Consider the following 9,693-nt stretch of genomic DNA (forward strand, 5'->3'; position numbering starts at 1 on the left):
TAAAAAATGACTAGTGTTTTTTTTTGTTTTTTGTTTTTCCCAAGCAGTCTGTATGGAATGAGCTCCATACAAGAACAGCTCCCTAGGAAATTAGCACTTTTCCTCCCCCTAGTGGAAACAGCCTGTGTTTGCTCTAAATAGAATTGGTCATTAAACTTGTAAGTACTTGGGTGGTATGCAAGTGTATACAAATGTATTCACTGAAATACAGTTGATTCAAAGGAGACCTCAAATAGTGTAATTCCTTAGAATGTCAGAGTCAACGTTCAGCAAAATAAAACACCAGGAATAGGGGTGGAGTGGGGTCAAGGAGAAAGGAGTAGACAATGAAGGGGAGACAAGGAGGAAAATGCAGCCAAGAATCCAATGGGTGTCCTACAAAATTAAGAAGAGTGAGGGAAGGGATGGGTAAGGAGGGATGGGTAAGAATGTTGAAAGAGGTGACATTGATCAAGACATATCGTCTTGATACACCACTTTGATAAAGGCAATTCCTTTGTACAACTACTTAAAGATAATTTTTTAAATAAAATATATTTTTAAAAAAGGAAAAAGCAAGCAAAACTAAGTCATAACCAGGAACCAACGTTACAATTTTCCACAGAAATGTCTTTAATATTCTCCTTCATGCAAAGACATTCAAGGTTAACAGTAAAAAGCTTCAAGGTCGATTTAGAACAACACATGATCTCTGAATAAAGAACACAGACCTAAATGAGAAGGTTTATATTTATTTTTTTCCCAAAGCATCTTAAAATCTGTTCTCTTGTGAAAAAAAAAACAATCCAAAATAGATGACTAAACAAATCAAAATAATAGAATGCTGTTATGCCAAGACCACCGAGAGTCAGACTCTACAGCTGTTTTATTTAAATGGGCTGCAGCTCGGGCCTCGTCCTACACTCTGACACAGCGGAGCCTAGGAGGAGAGCCCTGAGCTAAGGATTTGCAGGTCTTATAAAGGCACACAATCAACCAGGAGTTTGGATTACCACCACGTGTTGCTTTGCTAGACAGAAACAAGCAACAAGTGGTCACTGCCTCAAACTTTAACTTTTCATTCCCCCCCTTGACTTATGGTCTTGAGCCACAATCTTGTGGCTCTGGCCCAAAACTAAACAACAGCTCTTGATCTTGAACGAGTATTCCAATAACAATCAGTCCATTTTTCTTTTCTTGAGGCGTATGCGGGGTGGTTGGGTAGGATGCTTGGAGACTTCCCATGTTTCCCCACGGTTGTCCAAGGCAAAGGGGTCAGCCAGTCTGGCGTGGGAGCAGTGGATCCAAGCAGCAATGCCATCTACCTTAAGGGCAGTGGGTGTAGCCAGTAGCACCATGTAAGGTCCCTTCTACCGTGGTTCCAGAGATCTCAAGTTGTGCCTTCAAACAAACACCCAGTCCCCTGGTTTAAACAAATGGGGGGATAGGAATAGAAGCAGAATCATATATTGTTCTAAGCTGGGGCCACATACTCTTATGCACCAGCTGTAAATAGTCAAGTTTATACAGAAATTCAGTATCATCCAAATCAGCAAGCAATTCCGTCTGAAGGCTAGGTTTAATGGGTGGAAGGTGTCCATACATTATTTCAAAAGGAGTAAAGCAAAGCTGATAAGGTGAATTTCTTACTCTAAACAAGGCAAAAGGAAGGAGGGATACCCAGTCTGCGCCAGTCTCCAAGGCCAATTCAGTTAAGGTCTCTTATAGAGTCCAATTCATTCTACCTGCCCTGAACTCTGGGGTCTATAAGCACAGTGCAATTTCCAATCCATCCCCAGTGCCTCGGCTATTCCCTGACTTACTTTTGAGACAAGGCCAGTCCATTGTCCGACCCGATGGTGGATGGAAAGCCATACCTGGGTAGGATTTCTTCCAGGATCTTCCTAACCACAATGTTCGTGGTCTCATGCTTTGTTGGGTAGGCTTCAACCCATCCTAAAAAAATTGTCTACAAAAACTACCAAATATTGGGCTGGGAAGGTGGCTCTGTGGTAGAGCGCTTGCCTTGCATGCCTGAGGCCCTGGGTTTGATTCCTCAGCACCACATAAGCAAACAGAAAAAAAAAAAAAACTAGCAAATATTTATATCCAAATTTTCTAGTTTTAATTTCTGTGAAGTCTACTTCCCAATACACACCTGGCCTATCTCCACAGAGGCGAGCTCCTTTTGTAACCGGTTGATTGGGGGCATTGGTGAGCTGACAGGCTCTACAATTTTTTTTGGGGGGGGGGTCCGGTTGTGGGGCCTGAACTCTGGGCCTGGGCGCTGTCCCTCAGCTCTTCAGCTCAAGGCTAGCGCTCTAACACTTGAGCCACAGCGCCACTTCCGGCTTTTTTCTTTTTGCTTATGTGGTGCTGAGGAATCGAACCCAGGGCCTCATGCATGCAAGGCAAGTGCTCTAACACTGAGCCACCTTCCCAGCCCAGGCTTTACAATTTTTTAACAATGTCCTCAATGAGTTGATTTCCTTGCCTAATTTTTACTTCTGAGTGTTGGAGCAAGTCCTGCATTCTTTGGGTTCCCATGTGAGAGACCCGATGGATTCTCTTAAGAATCCCCTTGCCCAATCGTTGTGGCAAGATCAGTTTCCCCTCACCAGTTTTCCACCAGTCTTTGTTTCCTTCTCTGTCCAGGGGTTTATAGGCCATGGGAATTTTCTTTATCCGCTCCAAGTCTTCTTGGGAGTACTGAGGCTCAGGAGGCAAAGCTCATGGCTCTGGGTTTAGTAGAGTCAGTACTTCCGCTCTGGGCTGGAGGGCCGCCTCCTTAGCTGCCTGATCAGTCAAGTTAGTTCCTTTGGTTATAGAATCAGTTCCCTTTTGATGGCCAGGGCAGTGCATAATGGCAATATTTGCTGGTTCCCATAAGGCCCGGCTGAGGCTTAAAATTTCTTGTTTGTTTTTAATAGCTTTTCCCTTAGCTGTCAGCAGCCCCCTTTCTTGGTAAATGGCTCCATGGACATGCACGGTGGCAAAAGCATACCGACTGTCCGTGTAAATGTTTAGTCTCTTCCCTTTTCCCATTTGTAGGGCTTTTGTTAGTGCCACTAGTTCAGCTCTTTGTGCAGACGTTCCCTGGGGGAGTGCTGCTTCTGCCCACACTATCTCAGTGTCCGTAGTGACTGCTGCACCCGCGTACCTTTTTCCATCTCGAATGAAACTGCTGCCATCTGTGAACCAGGTATGCTGAGCATGCGATAGTGGCGAGTCCAACAAGTCTGGCCTCTTTTCCTTGGCCCGGCCTCTCTTTTCACGCTCAATTTCATGTTCTCTAAAAGCTTCCATGAGCCGCTCAAGATATGCTGCCAGACTTTCACTTCCTCCCTGTCTAACATCATAAACTTTGGCCATATTAGTAGGTCGGCGAGCCGCCACCTTGAGACCTGCCAACAGAGCCTAGATAGCGGTAGACGAGGAGTCACTCCCTACCTTCAACCGTATTTCAGTCCCATGTTGGGTGGATCTCAGGAAAATAGGCAGTGATCAGGGCAGGATCCGTGATGGGCGCTCCGGCGGGGCCAGGGATATGCTTCCAGGCCGCCTCTCGAATATGGTCTCTCTCTCTTCAATGGTAAAAAGGACCTGTAGAAGCTGACTGCAATCATCCAAAGTGGGCTGATGAGTAAAGAGAATAGTTTCAAGCAAACGAATTAAATCCTGGGGTTTCTCAGAAAAGGGGGCATTTTGGGTGCGCCAATTGTATAGATCACTGGTAGAAAATGGCCAATATTGGAGTTGCTGTTGACCATCGGCATCCACAGGACCTACGGCGCATAGGGAAAAACAGCTGCATTAGAAGGGGGGCTGATCCCACGGCGTCGTCGAGTGACTGGCCTCTCAGAAACTTTAAGGGCAGGTGCCGAGGGTTCTATAGCTCCCTCCTCCTCTTGATCATTTCTCAGGTTCTGCAAAAGGAACCTGGGAAGGGGAGTATGGGGGAGGAAACATTTTTCTTCCAGGTTATCTCCCTGAAAAACCGGGGGTACAATTTCTTTTCCTCTTTCTTAGTTTCTTTTTGTAAGTCTAGGGGGCTAGATGGAGTGGTGCCCATGGTTTCCAGTTCCGTCAGTCATACAGTCCAAAAAACAATAAACAGTACAAGCAAGACACACACAGGCCTGACAGTTACGAAAAAAAGCTTACGAAGTGGATATCTCCTGAATTGGTCCCCTGACTCCTTTAATGGGACACCCACGCCCCACAGCAGAAGGAGCAGACCCACAGTGGGCAAGTTGGACCTCGGTTAGGAGGCCCTCTTGGTCAGTTCCGGCCCAACACTGAATCGACCCCCGCCCCACAATTCACACAGGCAAGGTTCCAAGGACCCCCGCCCCACACGGCGGGGTTCCCCCACCCCACACAGCAAGGTTCCAAGGACCCCTGCTCCACACGGCGGGTTTCAAAGACCCCCACTCCACACGGCAGGGTTACCCCCACCCCACAAGAGGATCTGGGACGTCTCCCAGTTCCTCCAGGGTTGTTGTACAAGCACGTCCGCTTTGACAACCCTTTACAAATCAGAGTGGCCATCCTCACAAGGGAAAACAAAAGTAAAACAGACAAACAACAGGACAAGACAAATTAACAAAGACAGCACTGTTTTACCTTTGGAGTCTGAGGTCTAGGGGATCTTTGGGGGATATCCCGGATGAACTCCCACTAATATGTTATGCCAAGGTCGCAGGACCACTGAGACTCAGACTCTACAGCTGTTTTATTTAAGCGGGCTGCAGCTCGGGCCTCGTCCTACACTCCAACACAGTGGAGCCCAGGAGGAGAGCCCCGAGCTAAGGATTTGCAGGTCTTTTAAAGGCACACAATCAACCAGGAGTTTGGATTACCACCACGTGTTGCTTTGCTAGACAGAAACAAGCAACAAGTGGTCACTGCCTCAAACTTTAACCTTTCAATGCAAAGCAACAAAAAGAGATGTCCAAAATTAGAGTATGTGACAATCTGCTCATTTTAATTCAGTTTAACATGCATTTTATCTATTCTGATTCCACCCTTTCAGGACCTCTGCTGTTACCCCTGGCATCTGGGTTTGTCCTATCACCCATCACAGGAGAACAAGGACAGTGTCAGCCGCCCCACCGCCCAGCCCCCTGGGGAGAATCTCATTAATCTCTTATAGACAGGTAAGGAGTGGAATACAGTTACAGAGTGCAGGACACCAATCAATCATCTTGTTTGGTCTGAGTCTGTCCTAGTAGCCAACCCAACAACTTTGCTTGGCCCTGAGAGAAAGTGACAGATTTTCCACAAGGAGGCACTGTAGCAAGACTTGTGCATGAACAGGTGAGCAGGATAAATGCACACTGGATACAAGGTCAGCTGTGGATCTTATGTAATGACCTATGAAGTATGCGTTGTATTCAAATAAAGAAGTCACTCACAAGTTTTAGTCTTGCTACTAATCAGAGCAGTTGGCAAGGATTACCAGAATCTGAGAGGAGCACTTACCTAGGAAATGCAAATATAAACAAAATCCAGCTTCAAGGAAATTGACATTTTATAGGAATAACTATAAACATGAATGATAAACATTCAGTAAAAATAAGACATTAACAAATGACATCTAGACAATGAAAGCAAGAGGAGGAGGGAGGAAAGGAGGAAGAGAGAAAGGAAGGGAAAGTGGTGGTAAGGATAGAAGGAGAGAGAGGAAAAGACAAAGGAAGGAAGGAAGGAAGGAAGGAAGGAAGGAAGGAAGGAAGGAAGGAAGGAAGGAAGGAAGGAAGGAAGGAAGGAAGGAAGGAAGGAAAAGCAGGGAGGGAGGAAAGAAGAAAGGGAGGGAGGATGAAAGGGAGTAGGGAGGGAGGGAGGGAAGGGAGGAAGGAAGGAAGGAAGGAAGGAAGGAAGGAAGGAAGGAAGGAAAGAAGGAGGTATGGAGGGGAGGTAGGAGAGGGAGAGAGAGGGAGATGAAAGGGAATAAGAAAGCATGAAAAGGAGGGAGGGTAGGAGGAAGGAAGTAGGGAAGGAAGGGAGGAAGGAAGGAAAGAAGGAGGTATGGAGGGGAGGTAGGAGAGGGAGAGAGAGGGAGATGAAAGGGAATAAGAAAGCATGAAAAGGAGGGAGGGTAGGAGGAAGGAAGTAGGGAAGGAAGGGAGGGAGGGAGAAAGAGAGGGAGGGGAGGGAAGGAGGAAAAAGGGAGGGAGGGAGGGAGGAAAAAGAAAGGGAGGAAGGGAGGAAGATGTAAGGGAGAAAGGGAGGAAGAAAGGATGGAAGGAAGGGAGGGAGGGTAGGAGTAAGGAAGTAGGAAAGGAAGGGAGGGAGGGAGAGGAGAGAGGGAAGAAGAAAGAGGGAGGGAGGGAGGGGAGGGAGGGAGGAAGAAAAGAAGAGAGGGAGGAGGGAAGGGAGGGAGGGAGGGAGGAAGGAAGAAAGGAAGGGAGGAAAGGAAGGGAAGGAGGGAGGGAGGAATGGAGGGAAGGGAGGGAGGGAGGAAGGGAGGGAGGGAGGAAGGAAGGAAGAAAGAAAGGAAGAGAGGAAAGGAGGGGAGGGATGGAAGGAGGGAAAAAGGGATGAAGGGAAGGGAGGGAGGAAAGGAGGGGAGGGAGGAAGGGATGTAGGGAGGGAGAGAAGGAGGAAGGGAGGGGAGGGAGGGAAGGACCTGAGGACAGGAGAAGCTCTCATCAGCCCCATGGGAGCTGAGGTGTCTCCAATCCAGCCTAGAACCTGGTCACATCTCAATCAATCATATTGAACACTGATTAAGCACAAGAGGTCATAACTACCCACAGCTCCTGGGCACTGGAATACACCCTATGGTCTGTGAGTCCAGAGAGGAGGCTCCAGTGGTACAAAACTGAACTCTGAACTCTGTTCATGGAGAAGATGGTGACTGGGTGACATGAGGCCCAGGCTGACGGCAGGTCACAGCGTCAGACGCAGGGTGGAAGAGGTACCAGATGTGCCAGAGACCCAAAGGCCAAGGAGACAGGTGCTGAGACCGAGTTAGTAAGGCAGGCTTACCAGACCTGACTTTCAACAGCCTGTACCAGCAAGACTACACTCTGCTGGGGAGAGAACGACCCAATATGCTCCCCGCATCTGAGGACACCCCAAGCTCAGCTGTGACCCCCACAGGCTGGCTGCCATCCTACAAAAAGGCTGGGGTGCGGAACGTTGAAGAAGGAGATCTCTGACTCTTGCACAGAGTGTGCGATTCCCCAACAGGAGTGTCAAAGACTCGGATTATTTTTCAGTTTCAACAAGGTCTAAGCTTGTGTTCCTCTGCTAACAAAATCTGGACTGCTCAGGAGAAAGAGCAGATTATTCGTGGCCAACAGAAAGAGGCAACCTTTCCTCCTGTGGCTGCAGACTGAAGGAATCCCACAAAACCACAGCCACCTCCTCCAATCCACGGCCTCACTTTCCAAGATGTCAGTAGTCAGAGTCTATCAGTAAACATTCAATGGAACATTCCATCAATAAGAGAGCCACACGAGTTAAATCTCAAGTATGAAGACTCAAGCAATGAAACTCCTCCCCCATGGTGAGTCCCGGTGTCCACCCACGATACCCCTTAGCTGAGCCATCAACACATCCTTGGTCCATGCTACCCACTGTCCATAGGTTACCCCGGGATTCATATTCACTGCCTGCCTCAATTACCACAACTGTCCCAGCATTGTTGGCTGGTATTACTAACTACAATTTTACCTAACAATGGCTGTAAACTGCAAGAATCATGATGCTGATCCTTCAGACAGGTCAAAGAGAAGTCATAATGAGCTTTCTTTAAGGGAAAAGTATATCATATAATCACCCCTATGATACCTATGATCAAGAGTACATAGAACAAAGCTATGGTCAAGAATATAGAGAGATTTCAGTACCAATCCATGGCTTCAAGCTTCCACTGCCCTGCATGGGAAATGGCCCTGCTGCAAGAGTAAGGAGAGGCTGGAGACTGGACTGCACTTCTATGTATTTATTGTCGGTCGTGGGGCTTGAACTCTGGGCCTCTGCGCTGTCCCTCAGTTCTTCAGCTCAAGGCTAGCACCCTACCACTTGAGCCACAGCACCACTTCTGGCTCTTTTCTGCTTATGTGGTGCTGAGGAATTGAACCCAGAGGCAAGCGCTCTGCCACTGAGCCACCTGCCCAGCCCCATTGACTGCACTTTTAAAGGGGGAGAACCATGCCTCCCAGGAGAACTACCTTTTTCCACTGCTCGAAACAAAGGAAGTATGTTAAGTAAATGACATAAGCCTGGAGATTAGAGATAATTTGCCAGCGCGCGTGTGTGCTGTGTGGAGCGCAGCTTGATTCACAAGTGAACCCAAGCAACAGCTTGATGAGAAGACAACAAAAAGCCAGAATCATGCCTGTCATCCAGGACTGCCGTGCTCTCGTGATGAAGCGGCCTGGGCTGTTCACCGCAGTGCAGTGTGCATCCAGTATACCATCCCAGCGCAGCAGTCAAATGGCTCAGGCTGCTTCCCATTTCTGCTGAAACTGAAACCTATCTCAACACAACCACACCCATTAGGACCGGCCTTTTTAGTGCTATGACCCCACACCACATGACAGGCCTTGGTTGAAGGGCAACCTCCCACCACACAGGGGCCTCTCAGTAACCCACAGCACTGACGCACGAGCTGCAAATAATCCTGCTTAAAAATCAAAAGGAGAGGCATTGCTATTTTAAAATCCCAATTATACACTGGGATTATATTCACCTTGAAATCCATTTTCATCTTTATCATCGTTTTCTGTTTTGTTGGTGGCAGTTGGTTGTTTTGTTTTTGTGCCAGTCCTAAGGGTGGAACTCAGCCTGGACGCTGTCCCCAGTGCTTTTGCTCAAGGCTAGCGCTCTAGCGCTTGAGCCACATCTCCACTTCTGGCTTTGGGGTGGTTAATTGGAGCTAAGGGTCTCAAGAATTTTCCTACCTGGGCTGCCTTCAAACCATAATCCTCTACTTAAGAGCTCAAGTAGCTAGGATCACAGGTTTAAGCCTGTGTTTTAAGTTTATTTTATAAATTTAAAAAACAAAAACAAGAACAAAAACAAAAAGAAACCTCACAAGGCTGAGGCGTCTTGCTGAGTGTCCGCAAGTGGGCCCAGCTGGGCCCAGCGTCTAGTTCAGAGATTCTCTGGCCATACTTGCTGCCTTCCTTACTATAAAAACTTAAGGCGCCGGGCGCCCATGGCTCACACCTGCAATCCTAGCTACTCAGGAGGCTGAGATCTGAGGATCGCAGTTCAAAGCCAGCCCGTGCAGGAAAATCGGTGGAACTCTTCTCTCCAATAAACCACCAGAAAACCAGAAGTGGTGCTGTGGCTCAAGTGGTAGAGCACTAGTTTTGAGCTGAAGAGCTGAGGGACAGAGCCCAGGCCCAGAGTTCAAGCCCCAAGACCGACCAAAAAACAAAAAACAAGAAGAAAACAAGGCTTCACACCAGGGAGTCAGGCGAGGGCCCTAAGCTGGGTGTACCTCTCAGGAAACAGAACTCTAGGGACTTCTGACCTGGCAAGAGGAAGTATCAAGAGTTCGATTCACAGGCACAAAGACAGTGCAACAGCAGCCAGAGAAAATGAGTCCGTGACCAGAGGTTTGCGCTGACGGCCTGAGCTGGGGAGTGTGAGCTCAGATCCGGGCAGCTCGACCTATGAAGAATGAAGAATGCACAGAGAGCCCGAGAGTCTGAAGTCCTGGCTGAGCGTTGGGCCAGGTCGGGTGAGGAACAC

At 48.1% G+C, this 9,693-nt stretch overlaps 1 long non-coding RNA gene across 1 annotated transcript; it reads right to left on the reverse strand.

The window, feature by feature from the left end:
• Nucleotides 1-588: 588 nt before the first annotated feature.
• LOC138838606 (uncharacterized) lies at nt 589-3,756 on the reverse strand. The gene is made up of 2 exons (XR_011375679.1): nt 3,430-3,756; nt 589-1,402 (listed from the first exon to the last, which is right to left on the reverse strand). It is a non-coding gene; the product is annotated as an uncharacterized lncRNA (long non-coding RNA).
• Between the last annotated feature and the right edge of the window lie 5,937 nt (nt 3,757-9,693).

Source organism: Dipodomys merriami, unplaced genomic scaffold (assembly GCF_024711535.1).
Source record: "Dipodomys merriami isolate MVZ:Mamm:240054 unplaced genomic scaffold, mDipMer1.0.p SCAF_285, whole genome shotgun sequence".
In the NCBI taxonomy this organism is placed as follows: domain Eukaryota; kingdom Metazoa; phylum Chordata; class Mammalia; order Rodentia; family Heteromyidae; genus Dipodomys; species Dipodomys merriami.